Genomic DNA, 8,567 nt, shown 5'->3' on the forward strand with positions numbered 1-8,567 from the left:
GAGAGCATGATTATCTCTCTGACTGCAATCCGGCGGTGAGATACGCTGAAAGGTAGCACACAAGAAGCTGCTGGTGTTGTTGTTCTTGGTTTCCTCTGTTTTTTTTCTTACCATCTTCCAGATGCTGCAGAATCCCCAGATGCAGCCACAACAAAGTTCTTGCATTTTTAACTTTAAGAAACATAATTGGGTAACTGAGAATAATGACTAAACAACGCAATAAATCATGTCTACACCTGGCTTGGAAACGGGGGGAAGGCAGTTCAGGGAGAAGTGCTTCTTCCCTCATTAACGAACAGAGCTGAAACATAGACACAAAATGCTCCCAGAGTCAGCAAATCTGCTCCAATTTCCGCCCGGGAGCCCCTCGCGGCTCTCCGCGCGCTCAGGCTGCAGGAATCCGGGAGCGGGAGCGTCGCCGCCGCCCCGGGGCCGAGAAGGGGCTTCTGGCGGTAAAACTCCCCGAGCTTTTCCTCAGGCCCGGGGAAAATGGCAAATTTAGAGGAAAATGTTACCACCTTAATAGCTGAAGACATTTTTACGCCCCAGCAATAATTTTCGACTGCATGCTGCCACTCTCACCTTTTCTGCTGTGTAAACACAGCGAATAACAATTGCTACACTGCAGTGTTTAAGACGCTGTAATTATCTAGGACAGGAAACTGTGATAACTATGTAGAAGTTGTTAATGTTCATTTTATTTGCTCATTTATATAGCTAGCAAGACTTGCAAACCTGCCTTCAATGCAAACTGCCCCTGTCAGCAGAACAGGCACATGCGGGCACGGCAGACCCACAGCTCTGCTGGGTCCGGGGGATCTGCTGACCCGAGGTGCAGGCACCTCTCCCGGTCGCTGGACCCGCTGCCCCATGTGCAGAAGCCCACCCTCGGCTTGGGCCGGAGCAGCAGAACGGCGTTTGGCTTCCTCGGGCTCTTCCTCCTCCTTGGATTATGCAGAAATTGCCAGCCGGGGTGCAGATTAGGGAATCCCAGTCTCCTCTTCATGGAGTCCCAAATGACCACGTAGACCTGAGCAGAGCAAGCAAATGTGGAGTCTTTAGAGACGCCCGGGGCTTTCTCTGTGCCCCAGTTTGCGCTGGCCTAAAAAGGGGTATCTAGATGCATCCTCTCCCTCTGGGACCCCCTGCCCAGCTGCAATTAAGCGAGGTGAAAGAAATGCAGCATTGCACCGTCCGTGCCAGTCCGCCAGGGCTCTTGCAGGTCCTTTCCTTGCCCTCCTCCTCCTCTTCCTCCTCTCGTCGTGGTGGGAGGCGAAGGGTGACTCCGCCGGGCGCCGGGCACCCAGGAAGCCTCGCCAGGGGCAGAGCACCGGGTGCTGCCCGAAGCAGTGCGGGAGCCGGCCGGGCAGGCGCCGGGAATACTAATTTTGTGGCATTTTCTGCGTCCTGGTCCCGGGCGCAGCAGCCGGCGGTCTCGGGACAACGGCTCCCTCCCCTCGGGCATGCAGGGCACACGCTGCCTCAATTAAAATGGCATAACGAGGAGGCGCGGGGGAGACGGGGGATGGAGGCAGCCAAGGGGGAGCGGAGCAAGGGTGCCTCTCGCTATCAAGAGCAAAACAGGGCCACAGCCCGCTGGGTTTTCTAATTTTATTTCAAATATACTTTAAATCCAGTTAGCAAACTTTGTGGCTGGAGAATCTCCCTGTTGACAGTTCAGGATGGGTCCTTCAGCACAATTTTTGGTGACGTTTTGCAGCCCATCCTTGGTGCCCTGAGGCTTTGGGTGGCAAGCAGGGCAGGGTGGCCGTCAGGTCTCAGAAAGAAGGGTCTCAGATGCAGCTGTCCAGGCTAAGAAAGTCCTTCTGAAGCTCTCCTGGTCTCCCCATCCTGTGGTTTGGCCCTCAGCCCTGAACCCCGCTGGGCACAGGAGTCCCAAGACATGCTGAATCCCCGGGGCTCCTCTTTCGGGCTGCAGCTCCCAGCAGTCTCTCAGGAAAGGTGCACAAAGCCACCCCAGCTGCCTCCGTGGCCCATGGTCACGGACCCCACACAGTGAAACAACACTGTATAAACCCGACAGGTGATGGGGGAATAACTGACAGACCTGTGTACACTGCTGTCCACGTGTATAACCTCACCCTCCTTCAGCAGCCTGAGTGTCACCATCGTTACAGGCGTTATAGTCATGTCCGTGGGAAGGTACGTGGGCCTACAGTGACGGTATAGCTAAATATATATTAAATAATAAAATTTTAAAAAGAAAGGAATTTTTGTCAGGTTTTCCCCAGCGACTTGCAAAAGGCAGTGGAGGGAGGGTGGTAGAGGCCTTCTGCCACAGGACGAGTCGGTCTTCTGGCTGTTGAAGTCCCAGACTGACCAGCTTCAGACACAGAAGGATGGAAAGAATATCAGTGCTGTAGTTTGCTTTGTCTCCTAAACTCGTCTTTGCCTTTTTCAGGAGAAACTGGTGGTAATGCAGGAAAGCGGAGGGAGGCTGCAGCTGGAGGAGAGATTGCCTGGGACAAGTGGGGGAAATCGTGACAGCCTTTCGTGGGGGCAACAAGCCTGTCTTCTTCACTGCTGTTTGACTCACCATTTTCCTCCTACTCAGTCGAGATAGTGAATCATGCGACATGTTAAAGGAAGCTGTGGGAATGATGTTACAGCAAGATGGAAGATGGCTCGCACTGGTTATCGGCACAGGATGCTGAGGGATAGCCCATGTGCACGTCTCCAAAGAGATGTCTGTACGCCCAGACTCAGGGTCATACTTGCTAAAACGCTTTGGTGATACATTCTTCCCATCAGGGAAGTTTATCTGCTGGTTCAAAATGAGATTCTTGTCTACTCAAGCCTCTTCAGACTGACAGATGGGTCTTATCTCTGCTGCTTTTTGAGTGCTGCCGAGGCTAGGAAGTTTGTGGCAAAAGCGCAAGAAAGTTTTGCTTTTGGAAGCCTAGGCCTGAGGTTTCATTTTGAGTCCTTAACTTGGTCTTAATTGTTTAGACTTTCCTTGACAACACTATCAGCCCAAAGCCTTCAAGGACTCCACAGCCATTTCTATATTGCGTGGGAATGGGAGCAGTTCCCCTTTTCCAAAAGCCTTACCCACTCTTGAGCACGCTAATTCATGTTCCAGCCAAGACAGAGAAGTGGCATGTGGGCACATGAATGCCGCAAGTCCAGCTACGGTTGTTTCCTTCAAAAAGCCAGGGCTCGCCCGAGCGTGCGAGGGGAGATCCAGCCCTGCGACGGGTGTCACTCAGCTCCCACCCTGCCTGCTGCATCAGCCACCACGTCCTGATGGAACCAGGGGCCTTGGCAATGCCAACAAATGGCTGATATAGTCAACCACTTTCGGAGGGAAGCGCTTGAAGACCTCACAGTGAGACCCCAAGGACATAGGCTACTGCTGGGTCAGAGCATTTGCTCCACATCCCTTGGAGCACGGCCCGCTCTGTGCCAGCCTCTCTCCTCAGGGGCAGCGCAGAGGTGCTTCCCAGGCGGACGGTCCTTCTCATCAACAGCCAAACTAAGGCAGGGGGTCCATGGGCTGCCTACCCCAGGGGAGAAACTCCATCAGCAGGCAGTCAGAGGGTTTGCTCTCAGGAGCTCTCCACAGCGAGTAAGGCCATTTAGAGACATTGTTAAAAAAAACGCAATGGAAGCTCAAAGTTTCACTGATGGTCGTTTAAAGGCCCCTCCATCCATCTTTACAATTGGATATTTTGTTCTTTGTATCCTCCCAGGTTATCCTCAGCTCTGTGACTTCCGTGGCTTTTTTTCATGGCCTTCTCTGTCCGCAGGCAAATAGCAAAGGGTATTTGAGAGGATGCATGTATGTGCTCACGTGCAGCCCCTCAAAGCTGCAAGGAAGAAAAATAAACACATGACTGAAAAAAATAATTGAAACTTATAATAGCACTAATGAGAGTGTTTTCTTCTTGGCCAGCCATTAAACCTCAGGAAACACCCCTAAGGCCTCTGTAATTATGGCCTAGACACAACTGAGGGAAAATTTCTACCATCAAACGTACCCTTAAAGAGTTCATGCTTCCACCTGCTTCCCTTAAAACACCACTTACCCAGACTTTGCCCACCCAGCAGATGCAGATACAACTTTCCAAGACCCAGAGAGTACCGCCTAACCTCAAATAAGAAAAAATTTTCAGATTTCCTCAGAAGAGCTTCGTCCCATTAACTCAGCCTCATATTGCTCTGCTGCCCCAAAGCAGCCTTCATGTCAGAGCAGGCCACAGCCCCAATCTACCTGACGAGGCCTGTGCCATCGCTTGGTCTCAACTATTTTGTGTATCCTGGAGCATGCCACAGGAGACTGTGCTAATTACATGGCTGCAATCCTCTAGACGCTTCTCCTTCTCCCCTTCCCGGTCAGTCCACACCTGCTTCAAACCGCCTTTCGGGTTGGGAAGTTTTCCAGGGGATAGGGAATTTCCCAGGCAGCATAAAACTGCCCCACGTGCTAATTGCTGGAGCAGAGAACATGCCCTGGGCACTGCTGATGCTAAGCTGTATTAAATATCGTGGCTCCCCTCAGTGGCTCTTCGGGTGCTATCTGCAGCCAGGAGAGGCTTCTGGTAGCTCTGAGACTGCTCTACGAGGCCCCGGAGACCAATAATCCCAGACAGCCGCTGTCGGACGAATCGAGCACTGCTCTGGTGCACCAGGGACGCTGAGCCCCTGGCTTTCCTGCAGCACCTAGATGCAGGGTCTCTTCCTCCTCCTGCCCCTCTTGGAGGAAGACAAGGGCAATGTGCAGCAGAACTATACGGGCCACATGCTGCCTGTGATCCTTTTCAGGGGTTGAGCAGGTGTCGACAAATTCATCTGTCCTTCCCAGGGCAGCAAATTATGGACTGGAGTTCGAGACCGGGCTGTGAGCCCCACTCTGCTGTTTCTTCTATCCAAGTCCTGCATGCCGTGATGCTCAAACTCGATGAGAAAGCTTTTTAATCACGTCTTTGAACATCGTAGTCTTACCCAGTTCTCCCTGCTGTAAAAAGGGGACCCGCAGGTTCACCTATCCACAGAAGCACTGAGAGCCGCAGCTAATATGACATTTTCTGAAATGACTTGAGATCCTTTAGCAACAGAGCTTCTGAGAGCAAAGCATTGCTGCATCTATTGTATTTATAAGCTTGTTAGTTGATTAACCACACTCAGATGCTGGCAGACCAATTGTTTCACTGAGTGCCTTCAATAGCAGTCTGGAACAATGAGATACACACAGACAAAGGTTTTAATGGATAATTAATTGTTCCAGTGTGTAAAGTTTCTGTGCAAGGATCCTGGTGAATCAGAGTTTCCAATTTCCACCCCCTTGTACAATGTGACTAAACAGTGATACAGAAATCATGGACTGGATCAGAAGTGTTTTTAAAGGAGAGGACCAGAAATGGAGGAAACTGTAATGTCTGAATGCAAGCAGTTCTTGCAAAGAAGCTGGGGATGGTGGCAGCAGCAAGACCGGTCCGTGGAAGGCCTGCCATTATTTTTTTCTGTTGTCAGGACTGGAAGAGTACATTTTCCTGTGCTTGTCTCCTCTAAATCTTTATAGCCAGTTAGTTTACACTCCCACCTCCAGCTTCCTAATTAAAGGAACTTCCAGCAGTGTTCAGCTCCGAGACTCGAGCTGAGAGTGTAGGATGGTGGTAAAAGAGGATTTATAGAGCGCCTTGGGACAGGTTCTGTGTAATGCGAGACATTTCAGCATTTATAGTCTTTGGGGGACTTCTCCGTGCGTCTTGTGGGCAGTCTCAGGCAGCCAGGCGCTGGGGAGAAGCCAGTTAATCGGTTTGCACCCCGGGCAGGTACAGCGGCGATCAGCTGCATTCGGGGAGCGAGGACGGTGCTGCGAAGGCGCGGAGCAGCGAAATGGCCCGGCCTGCGGGAAGAACAACCCTCCACGCTTCCGTCCCGCAAGGCTGACACCGCAGCCCAAACCTGGCTCTGTTCCCTTTGGGAGCAGACCAAAGCAAAGGGAGGAGCTCCGCGAATCCGCAGTGCCGGCCGGAAAGCGAGGGGCCGCAGCCGCTGGGGGTGCGAGGGCAGGCTGGCAGCAGCCACGCGCACGCCTCTGCCGCCACCGGATCTCATCGCAGCTCCGGCCGTGACCAGACAAGTAGATTTGGGTTGGATTTGTCTTGCTGTTATCCCGGCCTTGTAATCATTTTCCAAGACAATTCAGGATTCCACTGCAGGACCGGGAGGCAGGTGTCTCCGAGAGCGTGGAGACCAGCTGCCGCCACCTTCCCGGGGAGAGCGGAGGGACCGCGGGGCCCCACAGCTCCTGCAAGCTCCGACTTGCTGGCTGTCGGCCAGGATTTACCTCTGAGGGAGGGGACAGGGCCGTTTGCTGTCGGTGGCAGTAGGAAAGGTGAAGCAGTAACAGCCATCACGGCGAGTGCTTGGGATGAGTTTGCACAGACCAGTTTGCTTCCTGCTCTCCGAGGATAAAAAGGGGGAGCAAAGTAGGCAAATGGTGAGCCTGCGGGTTGCCACACAGCAGCCATTAGGCTCTGATATCTGCCTGGGAAAAGCCTCCTCGCAGAAGGTGGGAGCTGATAGCATGGCATCTTCGGAAGTGTCTGGAGTCAGCGCTGGAAGTGTAATTGACCCTGTGAGCTTATTCGGTGCTCGGCGTCCTGGTGCGTGCCGCTGCATCTCTGTAATCGCCTCTTAATCCAAAAGCGGTCTCCGGGCTTTGCACGCTTGGGGAAGGTGCCTCTTCAAGGAAGATTAATAAAGCAAGATGAGAGAAAGCAAAGGGGCAGTCAGGGCTGTGCATCCCTGCAGAGGACACGCTGCTGGCTGCCGTAAAGCCCCAGCGGGGTCGGCCACTGTTACCGTCCCGCTGATTCACCCTGCACCATGCAAACCACGCTCATGTACCCTAAACACGCAGACAAGCGACGCAAGCACCTCGCGTTCACATCCACACACACATCCACAGAGTGCTGATCTTCAAACAAATGCACATTTCTGCCCATTTGCTAGATGCATTTTGACACCTAACAAATGCATAACTTGAGCACAAGTGAATGCACCCATGCAACACGCTCAGCATGGGCAAACACATAGCCCCCGAGTCACTGGTACGAATACACATGCTCACACATATATTAAAGGCAGACACATACTAAGCACACGCACATGCATATTAATCACTTTTATCTGTCTGTCTCCCTCTCTCTCTTTTCTAAGCTGTGCTTAAAGCCAAAGAGATTAGCTGATCATAGCCAAATGCATGCTACAAAGCAGACTTCAATGGAGTCTGAGTACAATGGTAGATTACATTAGAGAGAACAGACAGACGTGTCCTTGTCATCCCAGGTTAATATGACTATAGATTAAATGCTGTAGCTGTTGATTGTTATGGAAATCCCTCCATTTAGCTCGTTCCTAAAGCACTGACAGTTCTATCCTTGAATTCGGAGCAGGGGTGGAACTTGTTAATGGATTTCGTTTTACTGCAGGAAGCCAAAGCATTTAAAGGGAGAGAGAACGCAAATTTGCTGACTTTCTGGAAGTGTTCCAGCATGCATCCAGGCCGTGTGGACATTTAATCCCTTGTTCAGATGCAAAGCAATGCAAAGAGCCATGTTGGTCTTGTCTCTGCAGGAAAAAGGAGGAATTCAGGTTCAGGGAAGTAAGCCTTCCTGAGGTTCTGGCTCTTCTGAAAGCATCTCCTTACCCGGTACCAAATGTCTCAGGCACGTCCCCTCTCTCCTTGCGCAGACGTGCCCGTCGCTGCACCCGCAGCCGGGTGTTCCTGCCGTGGCTGGCTGACGGATGCCAACTCGGGGCTCTGCTGCGTTGTCCCTCTGCTTTGTTGTCAACTTGTCGTTTCTGTGTCTGTTTGCTTTCCTCCCCCGAGCGAGAGGGACTGCTCCAAATCCCAGCAGTGCGGCTCAGCCGTGAAGCGCTCTCCCTTTACAGCATTCCTCCTCTTTCATCGCTTTGTTGCTGTTCCCCAAGCAATAGGAAAATATTTAACTATTCCTGAGCGAACCCAGAATCTCTCAGTACATCCCTGCCCTGATGAATTATTTAGTTCTCAGACTGCGACTCGCGGGGCAGTGGACATGCACGCTCCAAAACGGAGCGGTGAAGAGCTCTTCAGCATGCGTGCAGCGAGCAGAGGGATTGCAGAGGCAGGGCCACCCTGATCTGAGCTTTGCCTCCCAGATATTTCTGGGGTTTTATTAGCAGTGTCATCTTCCCCTTCCTCTCTCTGCTCCCATTCACTAGCAGGGTTAATTAGTCCTTGCAAGTTTGTCGGAGGAGCAGAAAGTTGCTCTTTGGCACTTTCAGCATCACTTTTACTGCCTGCTGGGGAAGTTCAGTGATGTTTCGTGACAGACCAAAAGGTCACCGCTGCCTGCGATAAATGATGAAGTCCCACCACTCCCCCCCACCCCCTTCACAGCAGCAAACCAAACGAAATCAAAATAAAACCGTAACAAGGGCCATTTTTTTTACGTGGTGAAAGTGGTCATTTTCAGTGACGGCACAAATTTTAATACCAACCTTGGTGAGGGGTTAGAGCAGCTTTTGGGGGTGACTATGAGCCCCAGTATCAA

General features: G+C 51.9%; 1 long non-coding RNA gene across 1 annotated transcript; it reads right to left on the reverse strand.

The window, feature by feature from the left end:
* Positions 1 to 676: 676 nt before the first annotated feature.
* On the reverse strand, positions 677 to 8,000 carry LOC112980803 (uncharacterized). The gene is made up of 2 exons (XR_010391131.1): positions 7,679 to 8,000; positions 677 to 7,599 (listed from the first exon to the last, which is right to left on the reverse strand). It is a non-coding gene; the product is annotated as an uncharacterized LOC112980803 (long non-coding RNA).
* Positions 8,001 to 8,567: the final 567 nt, after the last annotated feature.

Source organism: Dromaius novaehollandiae, chromosome 11 (genome assembly GCF_036370855.1).
Source record: "Dromaius novaehollandiae isolate bDroNov1 chromosome 11, bDroNov1.hap1, whole genome shotgun sequence".
Taxonomy (NCBI): Eukaryota; Metazoa; Chordata; class Aves; order Casuariiformes; family Dromaiidae; genus Dromaius; species Dromaius novaehollandiae.